The sequence below is a fragment of the Canis lupus genome, chromosome 6 (genome assembly GCF_048164855.1).
Source record: "Canis lupus baileyi chromosome 6, mCanLup2.hap1, whole genome shotgun sequence".
Lineage (NCBI taxonomy): Eukaryota > Metazoa > Chordata > Mammalia > Carnivora > Canidae > Canis > Canis lupus.
This window is the reverse complement of record NC_132843.1, coordinates 43,721,407-43,737,583: the sequence shown is the minus strand read 5'-3', so window position 1 is coordinate 43,737,583 and position 16,177 is coordinate 43,721,407. Positions and strand designations below refer to the sequence as shown.

Genomic DNA, 16,177 nt, shown 5'->3' with positions numbered 1-16,177 from the left:
CGGGGTCCCCAGGAAGCAGGGATGCCCAAGGAAAGGCAGGGAGAAGGAGGAGCAGGGAAGAGCAGCAGTGCAGGGGTGGGTGGGGATCCTGGAAAGCAGGTGAGCTTGGGAAAGAGGGAGAAGCCAGTCTGTAAAAAGCTGACACGAATGAATAGAACAAAAGAATCAATGAGTCTGCGACATGTATAGGAAGAACAGCAAAGCTGAGTGATACCAAAAGACTGATCCCCCTCAAAAAAAAAAAAAATCATGAATGCCTTTCCCAATACAAAATCAATTGTTTATGGGAAAGAAAATCCCCAAATTATCCTGATAATTTGTTTTCATAAGTGACTTTTATCACTCTGCTTTGGGAGAAGTATTTTAGACATCTTGTAAAATACAAATTAGCGGGTGGGAGGGGGGGACCCAACCCACAATTGTACCATCCAGAGAGTAATTGCATTATAATGTCGATGTTTACTGTCCAAAGGTTTTGTGTGCATGTATTCTATTTTAATAAAAACAGGATCATGCTGTGCAAGACAATTTTGTTTAAAAAGGCATGGCTTTCATCTGTGAGAAGAACAGTAGTACTTCCCTCAAATCACATTCAATTTCTAAAAGGAAGCCAATGGACGACAGAAAATCCCTTCTGGGATTATTTTTTATTTGAATCCTCAACCTCCTATTTTCTTCTCCTGGAATGTGCTGTATCACTGCAGCGCGAAGCCAGGGCTGGGTCAGGCTCTGCCTGGCTCTTTCCCGCTGCCCAGATCCACAGCCCCCATCATGTGATGTTACTAGGAGCTTGCTACAGCTGACCCACATATTTAATTTATTTTTATGGAGCCTTTTTCTGGAACCAAACCAAACCAAAACAAACAAACAAAAAAAGCGTTGGGGGCCTATCTTCCACAAGAAATGAAGAGGAAGTAATATCACTCCTGCAGAACATCAGGGCAGGTCAGTGGTCCTACCTCGCCATGACCCTCTTGCAGGGAGTCTGCGGCTCACCGCCCGGGCCTTCTCCATGGTCCCATGTAAGACTGGACAGAAGCCAGGGAACTAATAGGGTGTACATAATGACTCAACGTCATCTTGCCTTCTCATTAACCGGGAGATTTTGATCAAGTTACTTAAGTTCTCTGAGCCTTGGCACCCTTTCATCAGCTAATGGAAATAATACCTATATGTTTTACAACAGTGGCAAGCGCTGAATAGGACTATATGGGCAAAGAATGAGCGTTTCTTCACTGTGTGCAGAAACAACAAACCACTCATTCTGCATACTTGACCACCAAATATAAGAGTTTATGGAAAGGGCAGGATTGGGACAGGTGGCCCAAAACCTACGTAATTTTGTCACCAAACCACTGATGATAACAATTCCCATCCCAATAAAATGCCCTCAGGTTACACTTCTAAAAAAATACTAAGTAGGGGTATCTGGGTGGGCTCAGGCAGTTAAGCTCCTGACTCATGATTTTGGTTCAGGCCTTGATCTCAGGGTCGTGAGATCAAGCCCCAGATTGGGCTCCACGCTCAGTGTGGAATCTGCTTACCCTTCTCTCCCTCCCTATCTCTCCCCCTGCCCTGCCCCCCTCACTTGCACCCTCTCTCCTTCTCTAAACTACATAAATAAATCTTTAAAAAAATGCTAAGTAAATGTAAGACTTGCCTTTAAGAAAAGGTGATGGCTGCTTGATGGAAGAGGGTATGAGTAAGAGTAGATGCTGCCAAGTTACGGATATGAGGGTGAATTGCACCAAGATCCAGGAAAATTTCCCAGTGAGTGCTTCCCAGACAGAGCCAAGAGGGAGACAGTGGGGTGAATGGGCACCTTGTTCAGCACTGGATTACTTCATGACTTCCGGTGGTTTCTTAATGCTTATTGAATAGTGTGCATTGAACTGTAAAATATTAGCATGTGTGTCCTGAGCTACAAAATATTGACATGAAAATCACATATGAATCAAAGCAATCTCAGTTATATAGATATTCCTGTTTCCATTCATGTATGAGCTAATTTGCATTACATACCTAGACGCTGGAGCAGAGCAGACTGTACTTAGTATAGAGGCTGTCTAGATGCAAATGCTCCTGGATGATTGTGAAACCATCGTCATCATCATTAACATCACACTCATCATCAAAATGATCATCATATACATTAGCCCTCACTCGCTGGGAATTTAGAAGAGAGAAGAAAGTTAATACACAGAACCAGCATACAAGAGACCACAAAGAAAAACCATCCTAATACAAGATTCTGACCCCAACTGGAGGCGTATGTTCCTGCTAAAATAGGGACCGGTTCTAGAATGTTGGCAGTTTTGAATTCCAGTTGAAAGTGACAAGTAAGAATAGAACCAGATGCCTTTTGGAATATTTATACTGAGGATATCAGTCTTTAATTCAGCATTTCTCACACGTTCTTCTTGTGGCAAAATGGTACGGTTGGGTTTATTTGGTGTCGGAAATAGAGAACACAATGACTCTCTCTGATTTTATTTTTATCAATTATCTACTAAGATGGGAGTGTGAGTAAGGGTAAACCAAGTCTAATCCCTCTGTTTCACATAGTTTCAGATTCCACATTTATTGCAAGTGGCCATGGAAAAATAGCTCATATTTTACCAAAGTTTGACCTTTATGGAAGAGCACTGATGTTTCTTCGCTTACACAGCAAGCCTTGGTCCAGCTTGATTGTCTGACGGAAATTTGTAGGAGGAGGCAATAATGATTTTAAGATTTAAAACAGGGGATCCCTGGGTGGTGCAGTGGTTTGGTGCCTGCCTTTGGCCCAGGGCATGATCCTGGAGACCTGGGATCGAATCCCACATCAGGCTCCCGGTGCATGGAGCCTGCTTCTCCCTCTGCCTATGTCTTTGCCTCCCTCTCTCTCTCTCTCTGTGACTATCATAAAAAAAAAAAAAAGATTTAAAACACAACAACATCACATAGAGCCTTCTTCAAATATTAATAAGAGCTTCCATCTCACACTCTATTTCGTGCCACATTCATTCGACTCTGCTTACACAAACTCTTGTCTCAGGCTGTCTCAGAGAGCCATGTTGGTTCAACTGGTAGCAGGAAACAGCTGCAAAGACAAAACTTAGCAGGTGGTGCTTGTTCTCTAGAAACTGTCCTTAAATGGCATAATACAATAGTATGAACTTAGACATTCAAGAATCAGGAAATTCTAGAGTAACAGTTCTTATATCGATTCAGCTATATAGCACATTTAAAATAGTTTAAATAATAGATCCTGAAAATATAAATTATAATGTGTTATGCTATCATATACCACTTGAAGGAAAAATGGGAAGACTTACTTAAGGCTGAAGAGATTGAGTATTGCTATGAAAACCTGTGGAATTTCTTGTACTTTGATCACATAGATTCCTTACCCATATGCTTCATGACTATCATTTCTTCTAGATTTAGCTAGAAGGTCTATCAAAAGACAAAGTGATCATTTTGCTAAAGTCAGATCCCTAAATTACAATTTTTTGAATCAGGAAGCCTTAAGTCAAAGTTCTAGAAAAGGCCATAAACTGTTCTATTTTGTACTTGTTCTTACATACATTATTTAAATCTTTATGACTTTAGATTGGCTTGATTTTTTTCCCCTTCCTCCATTGGGAGTGCATTCCTGCCAAGTTGGAAGTTTGTAACAATCATTTTTGAATGACATAAATGCAAAAAAATCTCAACCGTCTGTCTGCAATAGGAAAAATTATATTTCTTTCACCATTGTTTTACTGCAAGTTCATGAAGCTATTTTTATAAAACTGTTTTTTTTCCATGGGGGAAGAAAGTTCAGTACAAACATGTTGACTTAAAACCCAAACTGAATTTTTCTAGGAAGGTCTTCAGTAGATGAGTGACTATATTATAGTTTTAAATATTATTACTTTAAAATATTTTTTGTTTTGATTTTCACTGACTTGAATGATATGGGCAAGGTGACTGGTTTTTCTAAACTTCCTTTTCACGAAGTAAAATTGACAATAGTTTATGTAATAGACTACAGTTACCATTGTTATTTGTCTGCCCTGCAAGATTTCCCAACATCTTTCTTGGGTCCTGGGAGTCCTTCCCTGGGATAGCTTGATTGGCAGCCTAAGAAGGAACTATGTTGCCTCTGGAGTCAGATGCCACAGGCGTATGAAGGTATGTGGGTGAGTGAGAGGGTGGGACAGGTGGCCATCTTTTCCATCATGAGTGGAAGTCCATCTGTAGAAAAAGATAAAATCAAGCAGAGCCAGAAATGAGCAAAGTATGGGCTGACAGGAGTGGGAAGCCAGTGTAGCATTAGTGATTAGGCAAGGAGAGGGAGACCTTCCTTGTCTTCTTTCCACTTCCAGAAGGTCCCTCAGGTCCAATCAACCTCCTTGATCTATCTACAAGGTACCCCATTATCCAGAGCCTCTTAAACTAGGATATTTTCTTTGTATGCTAACGCTAAATATAAAGTTACATTTCTAATGTCTCCAACCCAACAAATCATACATAATACAATGTCTTTGCTAATTCTATTGCATGGGGTTGTATATAGGACAATGGTTCTCAAACTTGAGCATGCAAAAAAATTACCTGGGTGGAGAGGGCACTTGTTAAAACAGGGCTGGACACTATTCTTAGAATTTTTGATTCAGTCAATCTGGGGTAGAGATCTGGGAATTTGTATTTCCTTTTCCTTTTTTAGGTTTTATTTGTTTATTTGAGAGAGAGTGAGCGTGTTCATGAGCAGGTGGGAGGGACAGAGGGAGAATCAGACTTCCTGCTGAGCAGGGACCCAGAATCCTGAGAACATGACCTGAGCTGAAGACAGATGCTTAACTGACTGAGCCACTCAGGTGCCCTGAGAATTTGTATTTCTAACAAGTTCCCAAGTAATGCTGACACTGCTGGTTCAGAGACTACATTTTCAGAAATGCCAGTGAAGTGTTAACACAGACCTTTATACAACCAGTTCATAAGTAACAGGCAACGTCATTAACCAATGAACTCCCCATCACTGAAAGTATTCAAGAAGCAGCTGGATCAAAAATTTTCAGGAATGCTGCGGGAGGGATTTTTTTTTGTTGTGTGAAAAAATACACTAATATTTCATGATTTTTAAAAATTTCTTCTAGCTGGGAGCAAAGGATTAAGAGAACACTCCATCTGGTTCTTCCAAATAGCAGAGAAACACAGGAAAACTGAATGTATTCCTGCCACAAATTCAGACTTGTTCAGTAAAGCAAGCACTGTGGTGTATTTCCATATTGACTTTGGGAAAAAATGCATCATTATTGTTTATGAAGTAAATCAGCAAACACACAGTTAGCCCCTCCTCCAGATTGCTAATAAAGCAGATTATGTCCTCACTCCCCAAACCCACCTAACAACTCTACAAATCATATACATGATAACAACAGCCAGAGTTTATCTTGTAACATTAAAAATTCTAATTTGAGGCAATTGATTTTTCCAGTTCCTGGACTTTGGTTCTGTTACTGTTACCAGTAGTTAAACCTAATGATTAGTCCACCAGAAATATCATGTGGGAAAGAAAAAATCCTTCGTTTCTTTTTAAAATTTTTGAGAAAGAACAGAGCATATTCAACAAAGGTGATAATGAAAACCTTGTAGCATTACTAGGTATGGTTATATTTTCATTGTGTTGCAACCACCTCTCAGGATTATTTCTTTATTTCTAGCATGGGAAGTGTCCATTTTTGAGTAATAAATTCAGGCTTATGTGCAGCTGGTTGAACCAGGACAGACACACCAATCGTGGGGCAATGTCTTTGATGTACTGTTGTTAAATGTGTTGAGTATCACCTCTGAGTGGACCATTCCTTAGAAACCATTCTTTTTTTTTTTTTTTTAAGATTTTATTTATTCATGAGAGAGAGAGAGAGAGAGAATGGCAGAGACAGGCAGAGGGAGAAGCAGGCTCCATGCAGGGAGCCCGACATGGGACTAGAGATCCTGAGACTCCAGGATCACACCCCTGGCCAAAAGCAGGCCCTGAACTGCTGAGCCACCCAGGGATCCCCTTTAGAAACCATTCTTAAAGGAGCCTTAGTAGTTATTCTTTGATAAATAAGTGAGTCACAACAGTTTACTATCGTTGTGGTTTGAGTCTTCAAAAGTTTAACCAGGATATATTAGTCTTAATATACTTTAAAAAAAAACTGAGGAAAATGAAATAAATATCAATAGGCACGCTTTTGAAATTATAAATATATGGATCTGTTACCTACTAGTTTTGTCACTTTAGCCAAATCTCCAGATTCCTGAAGCTCCCCCAAGCTCAGTTTTCTCACTGCAGGGTTTGGATTGGATGTTCTCTGTATTCCTTTCAAAGCTAACATTCCACAGTCTGGTGGGGGTGGGGTAGCATTATGATTCATCAAGTTTTCTTTAAACATATCTTGGTTTATAGCAATTCCTAGAATTCGGGAGTTGGATCAGTTCCACACCTTTCTTTAGGAAGTGGAGACACAGAGAAAATGAGTAGCATGGGACTAAACTTCACAGGGAATGGTTACTTCATAAAAGAAGAAAGTCTGAAACTCTAGAGCAAGGCAGAAATCTGTGTATCAGAATTGTGGGCGTATTGGAGAACTGGTAGGGGAATACTGGTGTGACCCATTATTTATGGAGGTCCTCCCCTCTCCAAAGTAACAGATTGCTGTGGTTTCTTGGTGGAATTTCACCATATGTTCTGTGGCAGCTATATTGTTAACTCTTTTACATAAGGGGAAATGGAAATAATACAAGACAGTAATTTTTGCAGGTTTATGCAATAAGTCAGTGTTAAAAATCAGATTAAAAACCTGAGATTTAGGGGGCTTAAATGTAGTCACATGAGTATAGTCACGGGCAGGCACTGGAAAATTAAAGTAGAGGCCCAAAGTTAGCAGAGTTTCCTGTTTTATCAATGTGAAAACTAACTAACTTTAAAGGAAATAGTCACGGAGGAACGTTGTGTCGTCATTATTTACAAAAGAAACCATTCAAAGCACTATGCCAGCTCACTTTCAATGCTGTTGAAAATCAAAAAACAAACAAATAAAATTTGGTCCATTAAGTATAAATTAGCATAATTTGTGTGAGTGCGATTAAAAGGACAGGTAAACCGTGCATCAGTAAATGCAAGATATAGAAGGTTTTGTGCAAATGTCTATATACATTAAGTCTGAGGTTCCCGGTTTGAAAGGGATTAACTAAACTCAGTAGAAGTAAAGCCAAAGAAAATATACACTTCATCTGCGGAGAAAAAAAAAATGCTTAAATTTCTCTTGGTGATGGCATACGGCTACAGGATAATCACATCCTTGTAGGGATCCACTCTTGCATATTCACTTAATATAAAACACCCAGTCTTTACCACTCTGTTGAGCATACTGGCATAATTCACAGCAGATAAAAGAAATACATCCCTTGGCAACTTTTGGCTCACTATCCAGAGAATCTGCTGTTTGATATATTTAATAAAATAGTGAAGCTTGATATTGAATTTCTATGGTGCAGAAATATCCCAAGAATGCACACAGAAAAAATAAATAAGAATATGACTCTAGTAGTGAAACTGAAACAAATGTGAAGATGAAGGGACATCAAAGCAGAAACAAATGAGACTAGTTTCACATTCTAAACATTTTAAATTACTGGGAATTTATTTTATGTTGGCATCAATATGAGATCATACATACATGACATCTATAATATAATATTAAAAAAGAACTGTTTATATCTTAAAATGAATGATTAAAATAGGCTTGGATGCGCTATGTTGTCATATTTAAAAATGGATTCATCTAATAATTGTGGCTATAGCAACCGCCTTGATAAAGCCTAGAGTTTGGGCATGATAAACAAGACTAGAAGAAAGGAAGAGAGGACCTGGAGTAGTGGGAAGAGATTCAACAGACTGTGTCTGAAGCATATAGGATGATCACCAAAATGGAACTTAGAATGGAGCTCTATAGGTTTCATTCCACATGTCATATTCCTTAGCCAGTATCTTCACATGGCTTCACGTGTCTGCCCAAAGAATATAGTTGCATTAGCTATATTTTCTTACCTTCTGTATTCTTGATGCTCTGGCACTGAGGGCTTTGCAGACCTGGGGAATTACCCTTTCCAGGCTGATTCCTAGAGATAACAACTTGCCTGAGAGCACACTTTTGATATCCAAACCACACCCTGCCACACCCTGTAATCATTTTCTTTGATCACACTTTGGTCTGGGACACTAAACTGTCTTAATCACCCTGGGGTCAGGTACTGGACAACCAAACACTATTCCTACAGCCCTGAGCCTGCCAAAGATCATTCAGACTACTCAATCATATGTTTGGAGGGCTTGCTTACCTTGCCTCTCCCGTTCTTTCTGTGTAAAGCACTATAGAAGTTCCTGCCCACAGTTCGCCTCTCTCTGCTTGCTCATCTTGCTTTGCTACTTCCCTGTGTGGCCCTGTATGCTGTGGCATAGTGTGGCATGCCCCCTATTCCTAGGGGATTGTAAATATAATAAAAAAAATTCTTCCTTCATTGCAATCATTTTCATGTTTCATTTTTGTACATGCTCAGAACAAGTCCCTGGTACATTTATAGAACAATAGTGTTATGCAAATTTACTAAATTTTTCAACTATCCACATAGACTGTTGCAACTTGACAGATTTTTTCTGAGGCTGCCTGTTAACCTATTATGTACTATAGTACCCAGGACACCTTACCCTCCCTGAATCTCTTCACTCAGTATTTTAATGATTCTGTGTGTATTGTATTACAGCAGAACTATTTGGGATGGCCCAGCAAAATTTCCAATTCTTTTGGAAAATGAGAAATCTGTCCTTTCTGCTCAAATTAGACCTCTGTTACGTGCCACCCCTTTCTCTGTCCAATGGATGAGCATGCAATTAAACTAGGTCAGCTAGATATTGTTTCTCTGGCATTTGGTCCTTGCATCATTTGACACTGGATCAAACATGTTGGAGCTGGGGCACCTGGGTGGCACAGTGAGTGAAGTGTCTGCCTTCAGTTCAGGTCATGATCTTAGCATCCTGGGATCCAGCCCCACATCAGGCTCCCTGCTGGGTGGGAAATCTGCCTTTCCCTCTCTCTGCCCCTACCCACTACTTTTGTTCATGCTCTCTCTCTCTCACTCACTCTCTCTCAAATAAATAAATACAATCTTAAAAATTGGAGCTGGGGCACCCGGTTGGCTCAGTGGTTGAGCATCTGCTTTTGGCTAAGGGCATGATCCCATGGTCCTGGGATAGAGTCCTGCAACAGGCTTCCCACAGAGAACCTGCTTCTCCCTCTGCCTATGTCTCTGGCTCTCTCTGTGTGTCTCTCATGAATAAATAAATAAATAAATAAATAAATAAATAAATAAATAAATAATCTTTAAAAAATAATTTGAGTTCTTTGCTAGGAGTTGGGACCAAAGCTCCTGCCAATGACGAGGTAATTGGCTGTATTTTTGGAGCATGTATTTGTCGTGGGAATCTTCTGCAAAAGGGTGGAATTTGGGAATTTGGGCAGTCCTGGCTTTCTACTTGAGTATCATCCTTAATGTCACATCCTCCTCAGGTCAGTGAGTACATATTATCTGTTGTTTCCAGCTATCATCCATTCTGGATGCTTAGTTTCTATGCCCTATGGGTTGTCCTCTTGACATCTGAAACATCGTCTCTTATATCCTTAACATCATACCCAATATCTCCCAAATGTACTTTTTATGATCTATGTGGTAGGTGGCAAAATGGCCACGATTGTTCATAGTTATGCATATCTATGCCCTTTATTGTGTGTCTTCTTCCATTCAGAGGTGAAGTCCATTTTCCTACTCTCTGAATATGGGTGGGACTCGTGATTTTGCTCTGGCCAATATTAGATGGTGGAAGTGGTGCTGTGCCAATGCCAACACTTTTAGAGGCCTATGTGTTTCTACTTGCTCCATTGGGACTCCTGCCTTGCCAGGTGAAAAAGTCCAGGCTAGCTTGCTGAAGAATGTAAGGCCATGTGGATGAGTGCTGAGTCAGCTCAGTGGTCCCAGCTGAGGCTCTGGACATGTGTGAGAGCCCACCCACCACCAACAACACTGATCTATAGCTGGCTACCGGTGCATGAAGGAACACAGCAGAAGAACCACTAAGCAGAGCCTAACCTGCTGGCTCTAGGGTCACGAGGTACATGAAAGATTGTGGTAAGCCACAAAATTTTGAAGTGGTTTGTTATGCAATAGCAGCAATTGCTGAGTGGTGTGTGATATATTATTTATTATTCATAATAAAAAATAGACTTATTTAGCAATAAAGCCAAACTTGAAAAGCTATAAAATCCAGGGTGCCTGGATGGCTCAATTGGTTGGCCATTTGACTCTCAGTTTCAGCTCAGATCATGATCTCAGGGTGGTGGAATTGAGCCCCTTATCAGGCTCTACACTCAGTATGGAGTCTGGGGAAGATTCCTTCCCTCTTCCCCTCCCCCTGCTAGGGCATGCTCTCTCTCTCTCTCTTAAATAAATAAAATCTAAAAAAAAAAAAAAAAAAAAAGCTGTAAGATCCTTATCACCAGGATCTCTGAGCAGAGGCTTTGTGATTCCTGTATTATTATGATACTTTTATTTCTTTATCATTCTAAATGCAAATAAACACATTCAAAAACATATTGTTCTCTTCTTCCCATACATGCAATATCTGAACATTAGCATGAAAATATCCCAAGTTAGTAAAGACCATTGAGTGAGGACTAAATAAAACCAACTGGTCGTGTGCCGAGAGAGTAACAGAATTGATAAATTCTGATGCATGGGCACCGACTTCTCAGCCATGGTTTTGTCTTTAAATTCTTCCTGCTGTTACTGCTGGACCTCAGAAAGTCCCTTACACCCGAGTCTTAGTTTTATGATCAGTACGATGGACACGACAATCCTCCATCCTGAGACTTGGTGTAGACTAATCACATACTTCTTCCAAAGAGTGGAGAACTCAAAATAAATTACATCTACACACAAAGTACTATCACATGAAGAGAATAAATCTCTTAAGAAGAAAATCTTAGAAAATACATTACCTAAGGCATGAATCTCCCCAAATAAAAATCTTATTGAAGAAATAATCAGGTTAGAGCACAAATGAGTAAACTGAATTAAATTGTAAGATATTAACTATTGTAGACAATCTAAAGTTATGTTTACATAGAAGCCGAAGAGAAAGAGGAGTTATTTGAATTTCTGAGAGAATAGATGTAAGAGAGTGGCACTAATTGGGCATCCAGCATAGTTAACAGCTCAGAGCCAAGTTTTCAGACAAACAGACTTGCTTAGTCATCCATTAGATTTTAATTTTTTTCTGACATAAAATGAATAACCTACTTGTCCATGCCACCAAATTTCATGATGCATATTTGATGATTATGTGTATTTCATATTCATGATGATTTACATTCTCATGATTATTTAAAATATTACTTGCAAAAACACACAACCCTAAAATGTACCATCTTAGCCATTTTCAAGTGTAGCGTTAAGTATACTCACATTGCACTCTGGTGATTTCTAAAGAATTAATGACAGATGAAATTTTACAAAGGTGGGAGTATCAGAAAAATATCTTAAAGCCCCTGCATACATGGGAGCCTAAGGCCTTGAAGTATCAAAAATGTGGCCAAACTGTGACTCTTATTTTATCGGAGGATTGTCCTTGGGAATGTTTATGGAGAGGCTGTGTGACTCCTGAATTAGGTAAGATAATGATTTTTCTAGCTCAGAAATTTCAATGCTTACTGCTTTGAACCCTGTTCATGTGTTCCCTGATCACGCATTCCCCACCCCCCAAGTCTATACCCGCACACGGCAGGGCCCACCGTGTGAAGCTGAATGAGACTGTGAGCCCTCAGAATCCTGACTGTGTTTACCTTTTACAGAGTGGTTTTGTTCAAGCAGACACAGCTAGGAAGCTGGCGAAGATTCTCTTTGTTCTGTCACCACGGACTTTGGTATCAGGCAGACTGGGTCCAGGTTCCAGCTCTGCCACTAACTTTCACACATGTTTTTTCATCTGGAAATAATAATGCTGCCTGGTTGGAAGGGACATCATGAGGAACACATAGAGGATGTGAGAAGAACGTTCAGGATGAAATGGACAAGACATTCAAAAGAATGTCCCCATGAAATGTCTGCTCAGATTTTTCCATTCTTCACCACCCTGTGCAGTGTCCCAGGCATAGGATCGTTTCTTCATCCTTCTCTCCATCACCGATTGTTGGGGAAAAAAAATGACACTTGGCATTCCCTTCCTTCAGCCTATCCCCTCTGGGTAAGGGAGTTCATCTAAATCTACATTCATGGATCATTAAGGGATACCTGCATGCGATGTGTCCTAACAAACCTCATAGGAGCATATGGGAAACCACACATTTTTTTCCCCACCAAGACTGGTTATAGCTAATAAATACTTTAAGATCTCTTTTTATTGGGACGCCTCAGTGGCTCAGCAGTTGAGTGTCTGCCTTGGGCTCAGGGTGTGATCCTGGGGTCCCGGGATCGAGTCCCACATTGGGCTCCCTGCATGGAGCCTGCTTCTCCCTCTGCTTGTATCTCTCTCTGCCTCTCTCTCTGTATCTCATTAATAAATAAATATTTTTAAAATCTATTTTTGTTTATGATGATGATGATGAGTTAAGGGAAAAGAAGGTAGCAGGAAGGGATGGGAGAAAGAAGGGAAAGACAGAAGGGAAAGGCCAGAATGGAGGAGGAAAAGGATGGAGGGAAGGTAGGCACAGAAAAAGGTGGAGGGAGCAGTAGATAAATAGAAACTGCCAGCAAAGTTACATTGGCAGAGCTTGAAGTGAAGGTAGGGTTTGTTTCTACAAGGAGTGAGAAAGAGCCACAGAGAGGATGGTTTGTATTCTCAAACCTCATGGAGGCTGGGAAGCATGTAGCACACACTGGCTGGCATACAGTCAGTGCTCAATATATGTGTGCTGAATGACAGAGTGTGTAGAAGGGGCTGAGGTGGTAGCTTCAGTCTAAAGTGTCATTGAGGCACCTGATCACCACCTGATTGTTCTTCAGGCTGAGGGTGTTATATCCTGGCTGTCTCTTCTATCGACTTTCCTTTAAAAGGCCAACTTGCTTGTAGGGAAGAAATCATTGTTTGGACTTTAGCTCTAGTGCTCAAAGTAGTAAGTATCCATACACTAGTTGGTGGCAGGGGTGGGGGGCGGTGTGTGTGAGGGGGTGGGGGGGAAGGCAGACGTTTCCCTACTTTGTCCTAAGCCAAAGCAGTGGTCAGACTGTAGAAGGGGCTGTCATGGTAGGTAGTGAGGGAGGTAGTTTTAGGCAGGTGGCATCAGTCCATGGCTGCTGACCACATGCCAGCAGTGATTTCACTCAGGCTCACTTCATAGAGGACCTGAACAGGGCAAGCCTGGCATCATAGCACACACCAACAATTCTAACCATTAGGTAGCGAGATCGTGATGTAGATCCTTGCTTCTGTATGTTGGGTCTAATGGAGCCAAAGTAACATTTAGCTCCCAGACACCTCGGAGAGCTTCTATCTGACCCCTATTTTACCTAGTCAGCTCATGCGTCAGTCTTCGCATCTTGGGTTGGGTTTCTGTTCCAATTCTCTGCTGAAACTAGAGTCTATCCCTTTTGGCCAAGACCAGGAACCTCTCACAGCCTCCTGCCTTTGTCTCTTCTCACCTTTTTGCTAACCAAACCACCCTAACCTGGAAGGACCAATATCATCTATAATCTTAGCATCCAACTGACAACCATCACTGCTTCCAAGACATGGCTCTACCCAACCCTGTCCTCATCGAATCAGCCACTTGAATGTTAAATCACCTATACAGATTTCATTTAGCCTTGCTTGGATTTGGTGGTCTGTTCCTTTGTCCCTTGGTAGAGCAGCCTGATTCTTCTGTCCTGGCATGCTTCCTACAGCCTGAAGTTGGCTTTTTATTTCCTCCCTATTTGGAAAAATCCCCTTTGTCTGCTCTGTTGTGTGAGTAATCCAAAGCTTACCAAAAGGTATACTCTCTTTGAACTTCTCAGGAAAATGTCTCAGTTTCTTCACCTCCTACCACCTTCTACCTTCCTCTTCCAACCAAAAGGACACTAACATATTGTGATACCTTCACTTACAATTTATGTCTTTGGGGGATTTGTACAGTGAAAGTTGATCATCATTCACTTATACTTTTGCTCTGTCCTTGGTGTAATTTGGGGGCTTGGTAAATAACTATTGATGAAAGAATGAACTAAAGCAGCTTAATAATGGTTTAAGAAAATTGGGAATGGTTTCTCTAGTATGCTCATTAATGATTAGATAATGCTTTTGTGAGATAGTTAATTCTGTCCTAAGTGTGAAGTACTAATGAGGACAAAGCAGTGATTGTTTTTCTTCAGAGACATTTTTATTATCTGTTATTCTTTTTAAAAAAGATTTACTTATTTATTTGAGAGAGAGAGAGAGGGGAGAGAGGGAGAGAGAGAGAGCATGCACATGGGGAGGGGCAGAGGAAGAGGGAGAGAAACAGATTCCCCACTGAGCTCGGAGCCTGACTCAGGGCTCAATCCTATGACCCTGAGAATCAGCCACCCAACCGGAATGGGCCACCCAGGTGCCCCTATGATCTGTCATTCTTAAAATTACCCATTTTATTTAAAAAATGTAATTCCATTATAGTTAACAGTGTTATATTAGTTTCAGGTGTACAATATAGTGATTCAACGCTTCCATACATCAGCCGGTGCTTATCACGACAGGTGCACTCTTTAATTCCCATCACCTATTTCTCCCATCTACCACCCACCTCCCCTCTGGTGACCATCAGTGTGTTCTCTATAGTTAAAGGTTTGTTTTTTGATTTACTTTTATTTTTGTTTGTTTTGTTTCTTAAACCCCACATATGAGTGAAATCATACAGTCTTTCTCTTTTTCTGATTGACTTATTTCACTTAGCATTATACTCTCTAGCTCCATCCATGTTGTTGCAACTGGGAAGATTTCATTCTTTTTTATGACTGAGTAATATTCCATCACATATACATACCATATCTTCTTTATCCATTCATTTATTGATAGACTTTTAAGCTGCTTCCATAAATTGGCTATTATAGAAAATGCTGCAATAAACATAGAGGTGAATAAATATTTTTGAATTAGTGTTTTCATAATTTTGGAGTAAATACCCAGTAGAGGAATTATTGGATCATGTGATAATTCTATTTTTAATTTTTTTTAGGAACTTCCATACTGTTTTCCACAGTGGCTGCAACAGTTTGCATTCCCATCAACAGTCACAAGGGCTCCTTTTTCTCCACATCTTTGCCAGCACCTGTTGTTTCTTGTGTTTTTTATTTTAGTCATTCTGACAGCTGTGAAGTGGTAGCTCATTGTAGTTTTGATTTGCATTTCCCTGATGATCAGTGATGTTGAGCATCTTTTCATGTGTCTGTTGGCCATTTGTATGTCTTCTTTGGAGAAGACGAAGTAGTAGTTTTATTACTGCCGAGACAATTTATCATTATGTAGAGAAATTATCTGCTCCATAGTTATATTGGTAGCTTGCACTGGGCTTGTCATGAGATAAATTATGATCTTCTCACAGGCAGGGTGGGCAAAAGGGTGAGGGTGGTTCAAAGAAAATTCAACTCCATTGCTGAGATAATAATGATCAATTGTTTATATAGGGCAACATGTCATCATTACGAGAAACAAAATTTCAAAGAATGGAAATATCTAATGTTACAGTAGAGAAAAATACTTAATTTGTCTCTTCTAACATGAGTCTCTAATATAATTTTTGCTTTTTCCCTGACCTATGCCATGCTAGTATCTGAAGAAGTGTTTGGAATGAGGCCAAGTTTCAATACTTACAAAGTTTTTTATATTGTCTCTTATCATTTGCATGAATTTTGGCTTGGTATTTTATGACATTGGGGGCCTTTTTTGAGGAAAGCCCCTCTTGATATCTCAGATTTGATTTTCTTGAGTTTTCATTTCCTTTATTTTCATGAATGCCTGGAGTGCTCCAGATACCATCCAATTTGGGGGTTTATGTCTTGATACTTTTTATTATTATTATTGTTACATTTTTTATCGTGAGGAACATTGCTGACAGCGCCTTATTTCATTCGCTTGTAAGTGCTGATGCTGCTACCCTCTGGG

At 40.2% G+C, this 16,177-nt stretch overlaps 1 long non-coding RNA gene across 6 annotated transcripts in view; it reads right to left on the bottom strand.

Annotated features, from left to right (window-relative positions):
- The window catches only part of LOC140635499 (uncharacterized), a 29,918-nt gene extending 23,537 nt beyond the window's left edge, over nucleotides 1-6,381 (bottom strand). For 3 of the 6 annotated variants that reach the window (XR_012032815.1, XR_012032814.1, XR_012032813.1), the window contains exons 1-5: nucleotides 6,240-6,381; nucleotides 4,023-4,221; nucleotides 3,021-3,082; nucleotides 2,023-2,166; nucleotides 1,661-1,892 (exon numbers count right to left, since the gene is read on the bottom strand). This is a non-coding gene — a long non-coding RNA (uncharacterized lncRNA). Of the gene's footprint in view, nucleotides 1-959; nucleotides 1,048-1,660; nucleotides 1,893-2,022; nucleotides 2,167-3,020; nucleotides 3,083-4,022; nucleotides 4,222-6,235 lie in introns of all 6 variants that reach the window. The other 3 variants (XR_012032817.1, XR_012032818.1, XR_012032816.1) reach the window with 2 other exon arrangements.
- Between the last annotated feature and the right edge of the window lie 9,796 nt (nucleotides 6,382-16,177).